This window comes from Mesocricetus auratus, unplaced genomic scaffold (genome assembly GCF_017639785.1).
Source record: "Mesocricetus auratus isolate SY011 unplaced genomic scaffold, BCM_Maur_2.0 Super-Scaffold_100028, whole genome shotgun sequence".
Classification (NCBI taxonomy): Eukaryota; Metazoa; Chordata; class Mammalia; order Rodentia; family Cricetidae; genus Mesocricetus; species Mesocricetus auratus.
This window is the reverse complement of record NW_024429209.1, coordinates 7174310-7188275: the sequence shown is the minus strand read 5'-3', so window position 1 is coordinate 7188275 and position 13966 is coordinate 7174310. Positions and strand designations below refer to the sequence as shown.

Here is a 13966-nt window from a genome sequence, read left to right as displayed (position 1 = left end):
CTCTTGACCCCTGAAATGAAAAGCACAGATTCAATTAATTGCCCTAGGTTAGGGTACTTTTTGCTACCCCAGATTGGAGATTCTGAGTTGTGGGTTTTTGAAAAGCCTAGACTCATTTCTTGTAGTTTATGCCGCTCACAACAGCCTATAACTCTGTGTGCATACACATGTTCAGATACATATACATTTACATAGATATAAATAAAATCTTTCTTTTCCTTTGTTCCACCACCAACCGGAGAGCCTCATGTTCCACCAGTTCCTGAGTCTTGACATTAAGTTCAGGTGAACTGGGTGCAACTAGAGTAGAGGACTATGAGGGGCAAGATACAATTAAGTTATCTTGTTGAAAGCACTCTTACAGGGAAAGTAATGGTGGCAGCCCTAAAGACAGGACCTCATTAGGTAGTGGCAGGTCCAAACAGAAAGCCCTTTCCACCTACTGTGTCAGGAGGACTTTCTGGTTCTGGAGCCTCTGAGAAGTTGACAACAGACACAGGTGCAGCAGCAATCCCTTGCTTCACAGACTCAATCTTCCAGTCTCAAATGACTTGTGCTTTGGGGACTATACAATTTCCTTGAAGTTGCTAGTCTTAGAAAGCACTGAAGTTATTTTTTCCTATGTTACCACATGTCTTTCAGTTTAAATTTTGATGTGAGAACAAGAAACAGATTGTGTTCAGTCCAAGGAATATCTATAATGTCAAATGATTGTTTTCTAATAGACCTCAGCCAAAATGTTTAAGAAAACATTTTTTAAAGAGTCTTCTTTTGGGCTGAAGACATAGCTCAGAGGTTAAAAGCACTTGTTTGCTCTTGTAGAGGACCTGGGTTTGGTTCCTAGCACCACATCAGGCGACTCAAAACAGCCTATAACTCCAGTTGCAGGGGATCCAATGTACATGTGTGCATAAATGCACAGATATACACATAGATTTGCATAAATATAAATGATTTTTTTAAAGTGTCTTGGTCACAGACATCGTGCTTGCATAAGACCTGCACAAAAATCAAGCCAATCATGGAGTTGGGAGGAGCTCATAAGCCTCCAGCTGAGGAACTATTGACAGCCAGCTGACTTCCAGGTAAGGGAGAGTCAGTTTAATTTTTCTTTCTTTCTTTCTTTCTTTTTTTTTTTTTTTTTTTTTTTTTGGTTTTTCGAGACAGGCTTTCTCTGTATTGTTTTGGAGGCTTCCTGGAACTTGCTCTATAGACCAGGCTAGCCTTGAACTCACAGAGCCTTTGCCTCCCAAGTGCTGGGACTAAAGGCATGTGCCACCAACGCCCGGCCAGTTTTCTTTAAAGGTGTGGCTCCTGGTAGATTGTCAATGCTCCAGTGGATGTGCGTTTATCAGCAACACAAATTGGACTTCATGTGTTGTTAAAAATAAGCAAGACGACCTGGGTGTAGTGATGAACCTTTAATCCCAGCGCTTGGGAGGCAGAGGCAAGAGGATCTCTGTGAGTCTAAGGCCATCCTGGTCTATGAAGCAAGTTCCACAAAGAAACCCTTCCTCAAAAAACAAAACAAACAAACAAAAAAGCAAGATGGGTGTGGACCTGAGAGGAGTTGGAGTAGCAGGGTGTATGGATATGGTCAAAATGCATTGTATGAAGTTCTTTTTTTTATCATTTTTTATTTTAATTTTAAATAGCTTGTTTTACATGTCAATCCCAGTTCCCTCTCCCTCCCCTCTTCCCGCACTCCCCTTCCCCCCCCTCCCACCCTATTGTCAAATCCTTCCACATAGGGGATATCTAGAGTCTGTCATTTTATTCTTGGTAGGGTCAAGGCACTCCCCTAAGAGTCCAGGCTGAGAGAGCATCTCTCTTTGTGCTATAGGCACATGAAGACAGTTTGTATACCAGGGATAGACACTGATCCACAGCTCAGGGCCCCATAGGTTGCCCAGGCCTTCTCACTGACACTCACATTTGGGGGGTCCAGATCAGTCCCATGCTGGCCTCCCCACTGTCGGTCTGGGGTCCAAGAGCAAGAATGAAAATATTATACAAAAAACAGGTTTCATGATTGAAATACTGAAATATAAGATCTTCTAACACACACACACACACACACACACACACACACACACACACACACACACACACCTTATCAGAGAAGTAAGAGTCTAATGCTTTAGATCTAGAAATGATCTTTTGTTGCTGATTAAATTTATTATTATTAAATAAAAAAATCTTATTTGGGGTCCGAGAGATAGTTCACAGTTAAAACTGCTAGTAGCCAGGTGTTGGTGGCACATACCTTTAGTCCCACCACTCAGGAGGCAGAGGCAGGCAGATCTATGTTAGTTCGAGGCCAGCTTGGTCTACAGAGCAAGTTCCAGGACAGCCTCCAAAACAATACAGAGAAACCCTGTCTCGAAAAACAACAACAAAAGAAGAAAAAAAAAAAAAGAAAAATGCAGTTGGAAGATTTACATGTCTCAATTTCAACTTTCACTATGAAGCTGCAATAAATAATGTGGTACTGACATAAGGACAAGCGTTATAGATAAGTAGAATAAAACTAGAACCCAGAAATAACCCATGTGTGTGGTCAATTGATTTTTGAAAATGATGTTAAGATCATTCAATAGTGAAAGGATAATATCTTCACTAAATGGTGTAGAGACAATTCAATATCTTTATGTAAAACAGTAAAGTATCCAAACACCATATGCTAAAGGTTAAATGAATCAAACACCCAGTTATGAGAGTAAAAACTATGACACTCTCTCAAGTAAACATAAAGGCAAGTCTCTTAAAAAGATTTTATGTATGTGAGTGTTTTGCCTGAATATATATACATGTATCACATGCATGTATGGTGCCCATGGAGGCCAGAAGAGGACATTAGATCCCCTGGAACTGGAGTTATGAATAGTTCTGAGCCACCATATGGGGTGTTAGGAACTAAACACAGGTCTTCTGCAAGAGTAACAAATGCTCTTAAGTGCTGAACCAGGTTTCCAATCCCAAAGGCAAATCTTTAAATTTTAAAACATATTATTTGTATGTGTATGTGAGCATAAGCATCTGTGTGCCATGACAAAAGTATAGAGATCAGAGGACAATTAGGATACTGTTCTCTCTCTTCACTATGGGTTCTATGGCTTGAACTAAGTTTGTCAGGCTTTGGTGTCAAGTGCTGTTACTTTCTGAGTCATCTTAATGGTCATGGATAAATCTTGTTTATCTTGGACCCAAACAATGAATACAAATTTTGGCAAATTGGAGTACATCAAAATTCAATACTTGTGTTGACCAAGGGATACTATCAAGTAAATGGAAATAACTTAAAGAACAGGAGAAAACTTTGAAAATCTCCTAAGGGTCTACCTATCTGTAACTTTAAAACTGAGCAACAGAACAATCCCATCAGAATATAGGTAAATGACTTGAATACATTTTTTCCAAAGAAGATACACAAATGCCTATACATATGAAAAGCTATTCAGCACCACTAGTCATTAAGGAAACGCAGATCAAAACCACAGTGACATACCACTTCATATCCATAGGATGATTGTAACTTTGAGAGCAAAGCAGAACAGAAATCCAGAAAGTTTTAAGTATTGGTGAGAATGTGAAGAGTTCTCACCATGTACTTCGCTGGTAAGAATGTAAAACAGTGTAGCTTCTGTTGAAAACAGTTTGGTAGCTCACAGAATTATCACGTGACCCGGTAATTTCACCCTTAGGTATTTATGCCCCAGTAATTGAAACATGGTTTCAAATATTTAATGTTTATAGTAGCTATATTAAAAGCAATACTCTTAACAGTGGTCAAAAGATGAGTACCAATACATGAATCAACAAAAATTGTAATAATATACAGGTGGGTTTTTTTGACATAAAAAGAAATGAAGTAGTGTCACAATACAATTTAGATGAAACACGGAGTTAAGTGAAAGAAGGTAAACATGGAGGGTCATGTTGCATGATTGCATTTATATGAGTTATTCTGAAGAAGTTGGGCATGGTGACTCACACCTTGTAATTCCAGCACTTAGGATCATGAGACAGAAGAATCTCTACGAGTTCAAGGCTAGTCCAGCTACATTGTGAGTTCAGAACAATACACAAAAAGAAATAACCTAAAGAAATAAATCCGAAGAAACAAAGCAAATTAATGATTTCTAGGTGTTAGAGAGGGGTACTAGAGCTGTTTGAGTGCGAGGTTTCATTTTGAATTGTTGAAAATATTTTGTGACTAGGTAGAGGTAATTGTTGCTCAATACTGTGTATGTCTAAATGCCACTGAGTTGTGCATTCAAAAATGGTTAATACATTATTACAAACTTTGCTTCAATTAAAAACTATGTCATACACTTTCTGTGATCTCACAAATGACCATGGCTTGCTGTCATAGTTACCTTGGGGCTGTTTGAATCCATGTGATTTTGTAGTAGTGCTCCATTGGGACATTCTCTCTAGCTCTGGGTGGTTAATCTCAAAGATAGATGGTCCCAAGTGAGTTTCTTCCTGTAATAACAATTAAGGAATATAGTTTTGATATATCATTTTTATTTTCTTAACTTTGGAAAGCTTCTGCCTTGCATGGGAACTGAGTTATTTAAATGTAGTCTGGTCTGACATTGATCAGCTTGGAAAGACATGTTTGAAACAACTTTGTGTTATTTGGAAATGCAGCAAATTTTGGTTTTATGAAAGTGTATAGATGTTTTCAAATACTTAGTAATAAATGCAGTTGCAGTGGTGTTTTGTGGCTCTTTCTGTACTATGTTGGTTGAAATGTTAGTTTTTTTTTTACTCTACAACCAATGTGAATATTTTTGTTGTCAATAGAATCGGTGTTGTATAAGAAAGCCTATTTTCAGTTCAATGGAGCAGAGTTGTACAAAACTTAAGCACGTTGATTTATCTTCCACCTGCTTTGTGGTTTTGAAGGATGGATTTTAAGTTGCATTCTGTCAGTGGAGCTAAAGGTGAAAAGAGCTTGTCACACACAAGTGCATGTGTGTGAGTCATGAAGTTTTTCTTCATGAATGAGGCCAATGTCTTCTGGCTCATAGTGACTGCTCTATTTTTTGAGTCCTTGCGTTTTCAAATGTGTTTACGTTAGTATCTTGTGTACTCCCAACTAATGCTTTTTATGACCCAAATACACCACCCAGGCTAAGATTCTAGAGCTATGAAGCGAACAGTATTCAATTGGTCTGTAGTGAATCGAGCTGAAAGCTTCATACGTTATTAGAATTGTGTACCAGACAGCTGAACTGGAAAGTAAAGACAAGTCTTGCTTGTTTTGTAACTTTATAAAGTTAGAGGCAATTTGATAAACATTGTGTAACAACTTACGATAACCATTGCTTCTGATTTTCACATCATTGGATTTTTCTTCTTTTATTTAAAAATTACTTATTTTTATTTTATATGTACAAGTGTCTTGTCTTCCTGCATGTATGTCTGTACCACATGTGTGCCTGGTGCCCACAGGAGAAGATGCTGGATCCCTTGGAACTGTAACTACAGATGACTGTGAGCTGTCATGTGGGTTCTGGGAACTGAACCCAGGACATCTGCAAGAGTCTCTTAGTCACTGAGCCATCTCTCCAGCCCCCAGATTTTCTTTTTCTAATGTTTATAGAATAATTTTATAAAATAAGAAAAATTGGAGAATTATCAATTAGGTTTTTAATAGATTGTAAATTAGGAAAAATCTGGTGACAATTTCTGTAAGAAAACATCCCAGCAGAGCAGGGAAACAAAAGTAAATAGGGATGAAACTTTAACTTACTGGAAAATTAAAATTAAATTTGCTCAGAAATGTCTGCCTGTGAAAAGCATCATAGCATACACTACATGGCTAGAATAATGTACTGAACTCCTCTTTGTCTCCATTTCATCATCTGGGCAATTAGAACGGTAGAATTTATGTACTAAGGTCATGGTAAACATTGTAGCTGGAGCTCCTGGAGCAGGGCGTTGATGCAGTGGGAAAGACATGAGTGCATGTTAAGGATGAAGGAATGCTGGTAATTACGTGATTTGTTTGTGAGGGTCAAACCTGTTCATATCCAGAGATGTTCGCAGTCCTGACCCCTGTAATGTAACAAGGTGTGGATGTTGGAAATTTCATGCCCTTTTACTAGTATTCTTACTTTGGGTCCATTTTACTGATAATTGGCATTTTAACCAAGGAGAATATTTTGGTAAAGGAACATAGAACTAAAGAGCATTGTTTTAAAGACTTTTCTAAGTAATTTTAAGACCTCATAATGTATCTTTGGTCGTTTTTTGTTGAAAAGACTTTGTTTTATTCATTCACAAAGAATTACCATGTGCCTAACATTGCTCCTGGGCACAAAGGAATGATGTAGATACAAGGATCAGAGAGGAGAGAAAGTGAAAATAGTTGCTTGGCCTAGAACTGAAGAATATGAACTGTGTGTGTGTGTGTGTGTGTGTGTGTGTGTGTAGAGAGAGAGAGAGAGAGAGAGAGAGAGAGAGAGAGAGAGACTTGAGTTTATACTTAGGAAAACCTTGGAACTTTGAAGGAAGAACATAAAAAATTAGCACATCCTTGGGTTGTCCATTCTGGAAGTTGTAAGGCCACATATTCATCAGCTGATGATAGCTGCCAAGTCACCTGAAGCTTAGCCAGACAGGGAGATTCAGAGATTTATATGAATCATATTGTGTTGATGGCTCAGCTCACTAACCTGTGTTTATATGCTCCAGTCTCTGCTTCAAGAGGTCAGAGCTCACTTTAGTGTTTGAGCAGCACTTGTAGGAGCTGTAAATCACCATGTGCATTTGGATAACCTCGCTTTTCTCAGTGTGCCTGGTATATGTGCTATAACATGAATAATAAAGGCCAAAGACAGATATTAAGGTTAAAGCTGAAGATCAGAGAAGCAAACTGTCCAGTCACTAAAGAATTCTCACCTCTACCAATGCTCAGACTGAAGGGGCAATCCACCAAACCTCAGAGTGCTCCTGACTGCACTGCTCCTCGGACTGCACTGAGCTCCAGTCTCCTCCTGACTTATATTCCTCTCCCCACCCAGCCATATCACTCCTGTCTCCACCTCCCTGGTGCAGGATTAAAAGCCTGCCATCCCAAGTGCTGGGATCAAAGATGTTAGCTGTTTCTCTTTTAGATTGATTCACTCACATGTAGCCCTTAGTGGCCTTGAACTCACAGAGATTCATTTGCCTCTGTCTCCTGAGTGCTGGGATTAAAGGTATGTGCCACCATTGCCTGGCCTCTGTGACTGTGGCTAGCTTTGCACTCTGATCTTCGGGTAAGCTTTAGTATATCATAAACAAAATATCACTACAATGTACAGAATTGTGAAAATGAATTAGGAAAGACTAATGAGAATAGATAACTGGGTGTCCTAGAACATGATTTCCTTTCTCAAGAGGTAATGGCATGATGCTTCTTTTACAGGACTAAATTGCAACTGCAGAGGCAATAAGTGACTCTTTAAAGATGGCACAGCAATGCAGAAAGTGAAGAGGGACCTGGAGAGGATGATGAAGTGAGAAAAATGTTTTTCCCAAGGACGAGAAGTATGTCTCTCTCTTAACAAAATTCTTGCTGTATCCATTACAAGATTGTAATGCCTAAGGTGTTATAGCCATGTTTAGTTTTTATTACTGTTAAACATCTTTTTTAAAAAGGGTTTTTGGTGGTTATAGTGGTGTTAAGATAAGTCTCATGTAGCTTTGGCCTCCACCTCCAAATGCAGCACAAATAAGCTATTTGTTTTTGTTGTTTTCTTATTTCATTTTTAAATTTTTATTCTTCTCTCATATATTACATCCTGACTGCAGTTTCTGCTCCTTCCCCTCCTCCAAGTCTCTCCTTCCCACCTCTCCTCTCCCCCAGATCCACTCCTATTCCCCTTCTCCTCAGAAAAGTATAAGCCTCCCAGGGACATCAACCAAACACAGCATAACATGCTACAATAAGATCAGGTACATACATACCATTACATCAAGACTGGATGAGGCAACACAGTAGGAGGAAAAGGGTCCCACAAGCAGGCAAAGGAGTTAGAGACAGCCCCTGCTCCCACTGTTCAGAATCTCACAAGAACACCAAAGTACTCAGCCATAACATAATATGCAGAGACCCTAAGTCAGACCTTTACAGGCTCCCTGCTCTCTGAGAGCCCCCATAAGTCCTGGTAAGTTGATTCTGTGAACCCTGTTCTTGTATCCCTGACCCTTCTGGTTCCTCCAATTCTTCCTCCCCCACCTCCACCCCCGCAGGACTTCCCAAGTTCCTCCTCATATTTGGCTGTGGGACTCTGCATCTGCTCCCATCAGTTGCTGGATGAAGTCTCTCTGGACTCTTTGATATCGATTATGATAGGCTTTGGTTCCAGAATACTCTGTAGGCAGGACAAAGGGTAGGCCAAAGGTTTTGTGGCTGTGTTGGTATCTCAATATCTCTCTCCACTTGAAGCCTTGCCTGGTTAGAGAAGATGGCTGGTTCAGACTCCATGCCCCCATTGCTGGGAGCCTTTGTTAGGGTTACTGGGGTAGATTCCCTGGAGTTTCTATAACAATAGGTTTCTACCTCACTCCCAAAACCCCACAATTACAGTTGTTTCTCCCAGTATTTTCCCCCACCTGGCCCCTCCTGTTCTCAACTCCACCTGCCCCCCAGTTCGCCCTGGAAATATATTCTATTTCCCCTTCCCAGAGTGATCCTTGCATCACCCATAAACCTTTCTTGTTACTTATCCTCTCTGGGTCTGTGAATTGTAGCATGATTATCTTTTTCTTTACAGCTAATATCTACTTATGAATACATACCATGTTTGTCTTTCTGGGTCTGGTTACCTCAATCGGGATAATTTTTTTTCTCATTTTATCCATTTACCTGAAAATTTCATGATGTCATTATTTTAAATAACTAAGTAATATGCCATAGTGGACTACATTTTCTTTAGACACTCTTTAATTGAGGGACATCTATGTTACTTTCAGTTTCTGTCTATTATGAATAAAGTAGCTGTGAACATAGTTGAGTTGAGTAAGTGTCCTTGTGGTATAATTGAGTATCCTTTAGGTCTTTGCCTAGGGTGGTATAGCTGGGTTTTGAAGTAGATCAATTCCCAATTTTCTGAGAAACCACCATAGTAATTTCCAAAGTGGCTGCGCAAGTTTGCACTCACACTAGCAAAGGAGGACTGTTCTACATCATTATTAGCATGAGCTATCACTTGTTTTTCCTTAGCCATCCTAATAAGTATAAGATGGAATCTCAAAGCTATTTTGATTTGCATTTTCATGATGGCTAAGGATGTTGGACATTTAAGTGTTTCTTGACCAATTAAGATTTCCTCTGTTGAGAATTCTGTTTATATCTGTATACCATTTTTAAATGTTATTTAATTTGTTGATATATCATTTGTTAAGTTCTTTATATTTTTTAAATATTAGCTCTGTCAGATACGGAATTGGTGAAAGTCATTTGCCATTCTGTAGACTGCTGTTTTGTTCTATGGTGTCCTTTGCCTTACAGAAGCTTTTAGGTTCATGAGGTCCCATTTATTAATTGTGAATCTTAGTGCCTGTTCTATTGGTATTCTGCTTAGGAAGTTGTCTCCTGTGTGTTCAGGGCTATTCCCGTGTATCTTAATCTGTGCTTCTATACCTATTTTTTCTTCTATCAGGTTCATTTACTGTATCTGGTTTTATGTTGAGGTCTTTGATCCATTTGGACTTGAGTTTTGTGCAGGGTGATAGATATGGATCTATTTGCATTCTTCTTTATGCCAATATCCAGTTCGTCCAGCACTATTTGTTGAAGATGTTTTTGGAGGAGGGGTTGAGACAGGGTTTCTCTATGGCTTTGGAGGCTGTCATGGAACTATCTCTTGTAGACCAGGCTGGTCTTGAACTCTCAGAGATCCGCCTGCCTCTGCCTCCTGAGTGCTGGAATCAAAGGCGTGTGCTACCATTGCCCGGCTGCTTTCTTTTTTCCATTGTATATTTTTGGCTTCTTTATCAAAAATTAGCTATCCATAGGTGTGTTGATTTACATCTGGGACTTCAGTTCAATTCCATTGATCAACATGTCTGTTTTTATGCCAAATACTATGTGTTTTTTTTATTACTACAGCTCTGTAGTACAGCTTGAAATCAGGATGGTGATACCTCCGGAAGTTCTTTTCTTATATTGATTGCTTTAACTATCTGAGTTTTTTGTCTTTCCATATGAAGTTGAATATTGTTCTTTCAAGATCTGTAAAGAATTGTGTTGGAATTTTTATTGAGATTGCATTGAATCTGTAGACTGCTTTTGGTAGGATGGCCATTTTTACTATGTATGTTAATCTTACCCATCCATGATCATGGGAGATCTTTCCATCTTCTGATATCTTCTCCAGTTTCTTTCTTTAAAGACTTGAAATTCTTGTAATACAGATCTTTCATTTGCTTGGCTAGAGTTACCCCAAGATATTTTGTATTATTTGTGGCTATTGTGAAGGGTGTTGTTTCCCTGAATTCTTTCTCAGCCCTTTTGTCATTTATGTATGGGAGGGCTACTGATTTTTATGAGTTAATCTTGTATCCCCATACTTTGTTGATGGTGTTATCAGCTATAGGAATTACCTGATAGAATTTTGGGGGTCAAATATGTTTATTATCACCTACAAATACATTGATTTTCCCCTTTCCAATTTGTATCCCCTTGATCACCTTTAATTGTGTTATTGCTCTATCTAGAACTTCAAGTACTTAATTGAATAGATATGGAGAGAGTGGACAGCCTTGTCTTGTTTCTAATTTTAGTGGAATTGCTTTGAGATTCTATCTAATTTGATGTTGACTGTAGGCTTGCTGTATATTACTTTTATTGTGTTTAGGTGTACTTGTATCCCTGACCTCTCCAACACTTGTAGCATGAAAGCGTGTTGGATTTTGCCAAAGACTTTATCAGCATCTGATGAGATGAGCATGTGATTTTTTTGCATTCTGTTTGTTTGTATGGTGTATTACATTGACAGATTTTCATATATTTCACCATCCCTGTATCTCTGGGATGAAACTTACTAGAGCATGGTGGATGATTTTTTTTTATGTGTTCTTAGATTTGGTTTGCAAGTATTTTGTTGAGTAGTTTTGCATCAATGCCCATGTGGGAAATTGGTTGTAATTCTCTTTCTTTTTTTGAATCTTTGTGTGGTTTGTCTGTCAAGGTGAGTGTGGTCTCATAAAATGAATTTGGCAATTTTCCTTCTGTTTCTATTTTGTAGAATGGTTTGAGGATTGGTGTTAGCTCTTCTTTGAAAGTCTGGTAGATTTCTGTGCTAAAACCATCTGTGGCCCTCCTGGCTTTTAGAGTCTCCATTGACAAGAAAGGTGAATTGTAATAGGTCTGCCTTTATATGTTACTTAGCTTTTTTCCTCTTGCAACTTTTAGTATTCTTTCTTTGTTCTGTATGCTTAGTGTTTTGATTATTATGTAATGAGGGGACTTTTCTGGTTCAGTCTATTTGGTGTTCGGTAAGTTTCTTGTATCTTTATAGGTGTGTCCTTTAGGTTTGGAAATTTTTCTTGTATAATTTTGTCAAATATATTTTCAGGGTTTTTGAGCTGGAATTCTTCTACTATTCCTACTGTTCTTAATTTTGATCTTTTCGTAGTACCCAAGATTTCCTGTTAGGAATCTTTTAGATTTAACATTTTCTTTGATCAATTAATCTATTTCTTCTTTTGTATCTTCACTGTCTGAGATTCGCACTCCTATGTCTTATATTCTGTTGGTGGTGCATGCATCTGTAGTTCATATTCGCTTACCTACTTTTTCCATTTCCAGAATTCCTCCGGTTTGTGTTTTCTATTTCCCTTCTATTTCCATTTTCATGTCTTAAACTGTTTCCTTCACTTGTTTGTTTGGTTTTTCTTGGCATTTTTTTAAAGGAATTTATTGACTTTTTCCAATTTTTTGTCGTTTTCTCGATTTCTTTAAGGGATTTTTTTTTCATTTCCTCTGTCATCTTCACAAAGTTGGTTTTAAGGTCATTTTCTTGTGCTTCCCTTGTGTTGGAATATTCGGGACTTGCTGTGGTAGGATAGCTGTGCTCTGGTGGTGCCATATTGCCCATTCTCTTGTTGATTGTGTTCTTAACACTGGCATTTAGGCATCTGGGTTTGGGATGATTACGGGTCTAGGTGCTGATTTCTGAGTTTGCCTTTGTTGAATGAATATTTTGTTCCTTGGTTTCTGTTTCCTCTTTGGTCTTCTGGTCTTTGAGGCCTGAATTTCTGGCAGCTAACATGACCTCTGATCCAGTAGGGAGTCTCTGTCCAAACTTGTGGCTAGACTTCTAGTGGCTAGCTAGGACTTTGGTGCAGTAGGAGATCTTTGCCTAAGTTGGGGGGGTGAGGTATGGTGGTCTATCAGGGAGTCTTTTGAGTTTACCTGTCTTTTTCTGGCTTGCTTGGCCTGCACCTGCTCTTCAGACTGACATGACTTGTACCAGTTCTTCTGACTAGTGTGGCCTGCAACTGAGCAGTGGAAGTCTGCAAGTGTTGGGGACAGGAGCACAGCCATGGGGCCCAGCTATTTGGTTTTAACCCACACTTAACAATGCATCGAAAGTATCTCTTTTAAATTTTCTTTTTGTGTGCTATTTTCTCAAGTTTATTATTCTTTTGTAATTATATTTACTACTAGTATCACTTTTTGTTTATTCACAGATACTCCTAGTTGAAATATTAAACTTTTCCTGGGTGGTGGTTCACACCTTTAATCCTAGCACTCACAAGGCAGAGGCAGAGGCAGAGGCAGAGGCAGAGGCAGAGGCAGAGGCAGAGGCAGAGGCAGAGGCAGAGGCAGAGGCAGAGGCAGAGAGGCAGAGGCAGAGAGGCAGAGGCAGAGAGGCAGAGGCAGAGAGGCAGAGGCAGAACGATCTCTGAGTTGGAGGCCAGCCTGGACTACAGAGTGAGTTTTAGGACAGCCAGGGCTATACAGAGAAATCATGACTTGAAAAAAAAACAAACAACAACAAAAGAAATGTTAAACTTTCTTGGTTTTTTTTTCTTTGAGTCAGAGTTTTGCTATAAAGGTCATGATGCTCTTGAATGTAAAATTCTGATTTAGTTTCCTAAGGAGTATTAGGATTAAAGATGTGCCACCATACCTGACTTTGAAACAAAACCTAAAAAATAAAAGGAAATATATATATATATATATATATATATTTTGGTTTTACGAGACATGGTTTCTCTGTATTGTTTTGGAGACTGTCGTTCCAGCCCGGCCTCGAACTCACAGAGATCCGCCTGCCTCTGCCTCCCGAGTGCTGGGATTAAAGGCGTGCGCCACCACCGCCTGGCTGGAAAATATTTTTTAAAATAGAAAATATTGTAATAATGTAAAGTTTTCCTTCACCAGTTTCTCCCTGAGGCAGCAGCTCCTTCAGTTCCCACAGTGACTCCTGTTGAAGTAGTAGTGGTGTTTCTTAGAAGTGGACATGATGAAACATATCTGTAATAACCAGCACTCTGAGAGGCAGGAAAATCACTTCCAGTTTGAGAATAGCCGTGGCTACATAAACAATAGTCTGTTTCAAAAGCAAAACAAAGAATGTAATTACTTTCTTTTTAAGTTCCTTGAAATTCTTTTATTTTCATCTTAGTTTATAGCGTAAGAGACTTATTATGAAAGCTCAGCCTTAGCTTAGGCTTGTTTCTAACTAGATTTTGGGGGGGGGTAATCATTATTTATTTATTTATTTTTCAGTTTAAATTTAGATAAGAAACAAGGTTGCTTCACAAGTCAGTTCTAGGGCCCTCTCCCTTTCCCTCCCCTCCTCCCGTGCCCTCCCCTTAACCCCCCCATTATCCCCTCATTTCCCCAGGGAGGGTGAGGCCCTCCATGGGGGTGTCCATAGTCTGTCATTTCATATAGGGCAGGGCCTAGACCCTTCCCCAAGAGTTCAGGGTGAGAGTGCACCTCACATTGTTG

At 39.1% G+C, this 13966-nt stretch overlaps 1 protein-coding gene across 8 annotated transcripts in view; it reads left to right on the top strand.

The window, feature by feature from the left end:
* The window catches only part of Zhx3 (zinc fingers and homeoboxes 3), a 117375-nt gene that overhangs the window by 38692 nt on the left and 64717 nt on the right, over positions 1–13966 (top strand). For 6 of the 8 annotated variants that reach the window (XM_005082644.4, XM_013122487.3, XM_013122485.3 and 3 more), the window contains exon 2: positions 7424–7545. The exons of 1 other annotated variant lie outside the window; for it this stretch is intronic. The gene's annotated coding sequence lies outside the window, so the exon portion shown is untranslated. Of the gene's footprint in view, positions 1–965; positions 1086–7423; positions 7546–13966 lie in introns of all 8 variants that reach the window. One more of the 8 variants, XM_021234426.2, reaches the window with a different exon arrangement.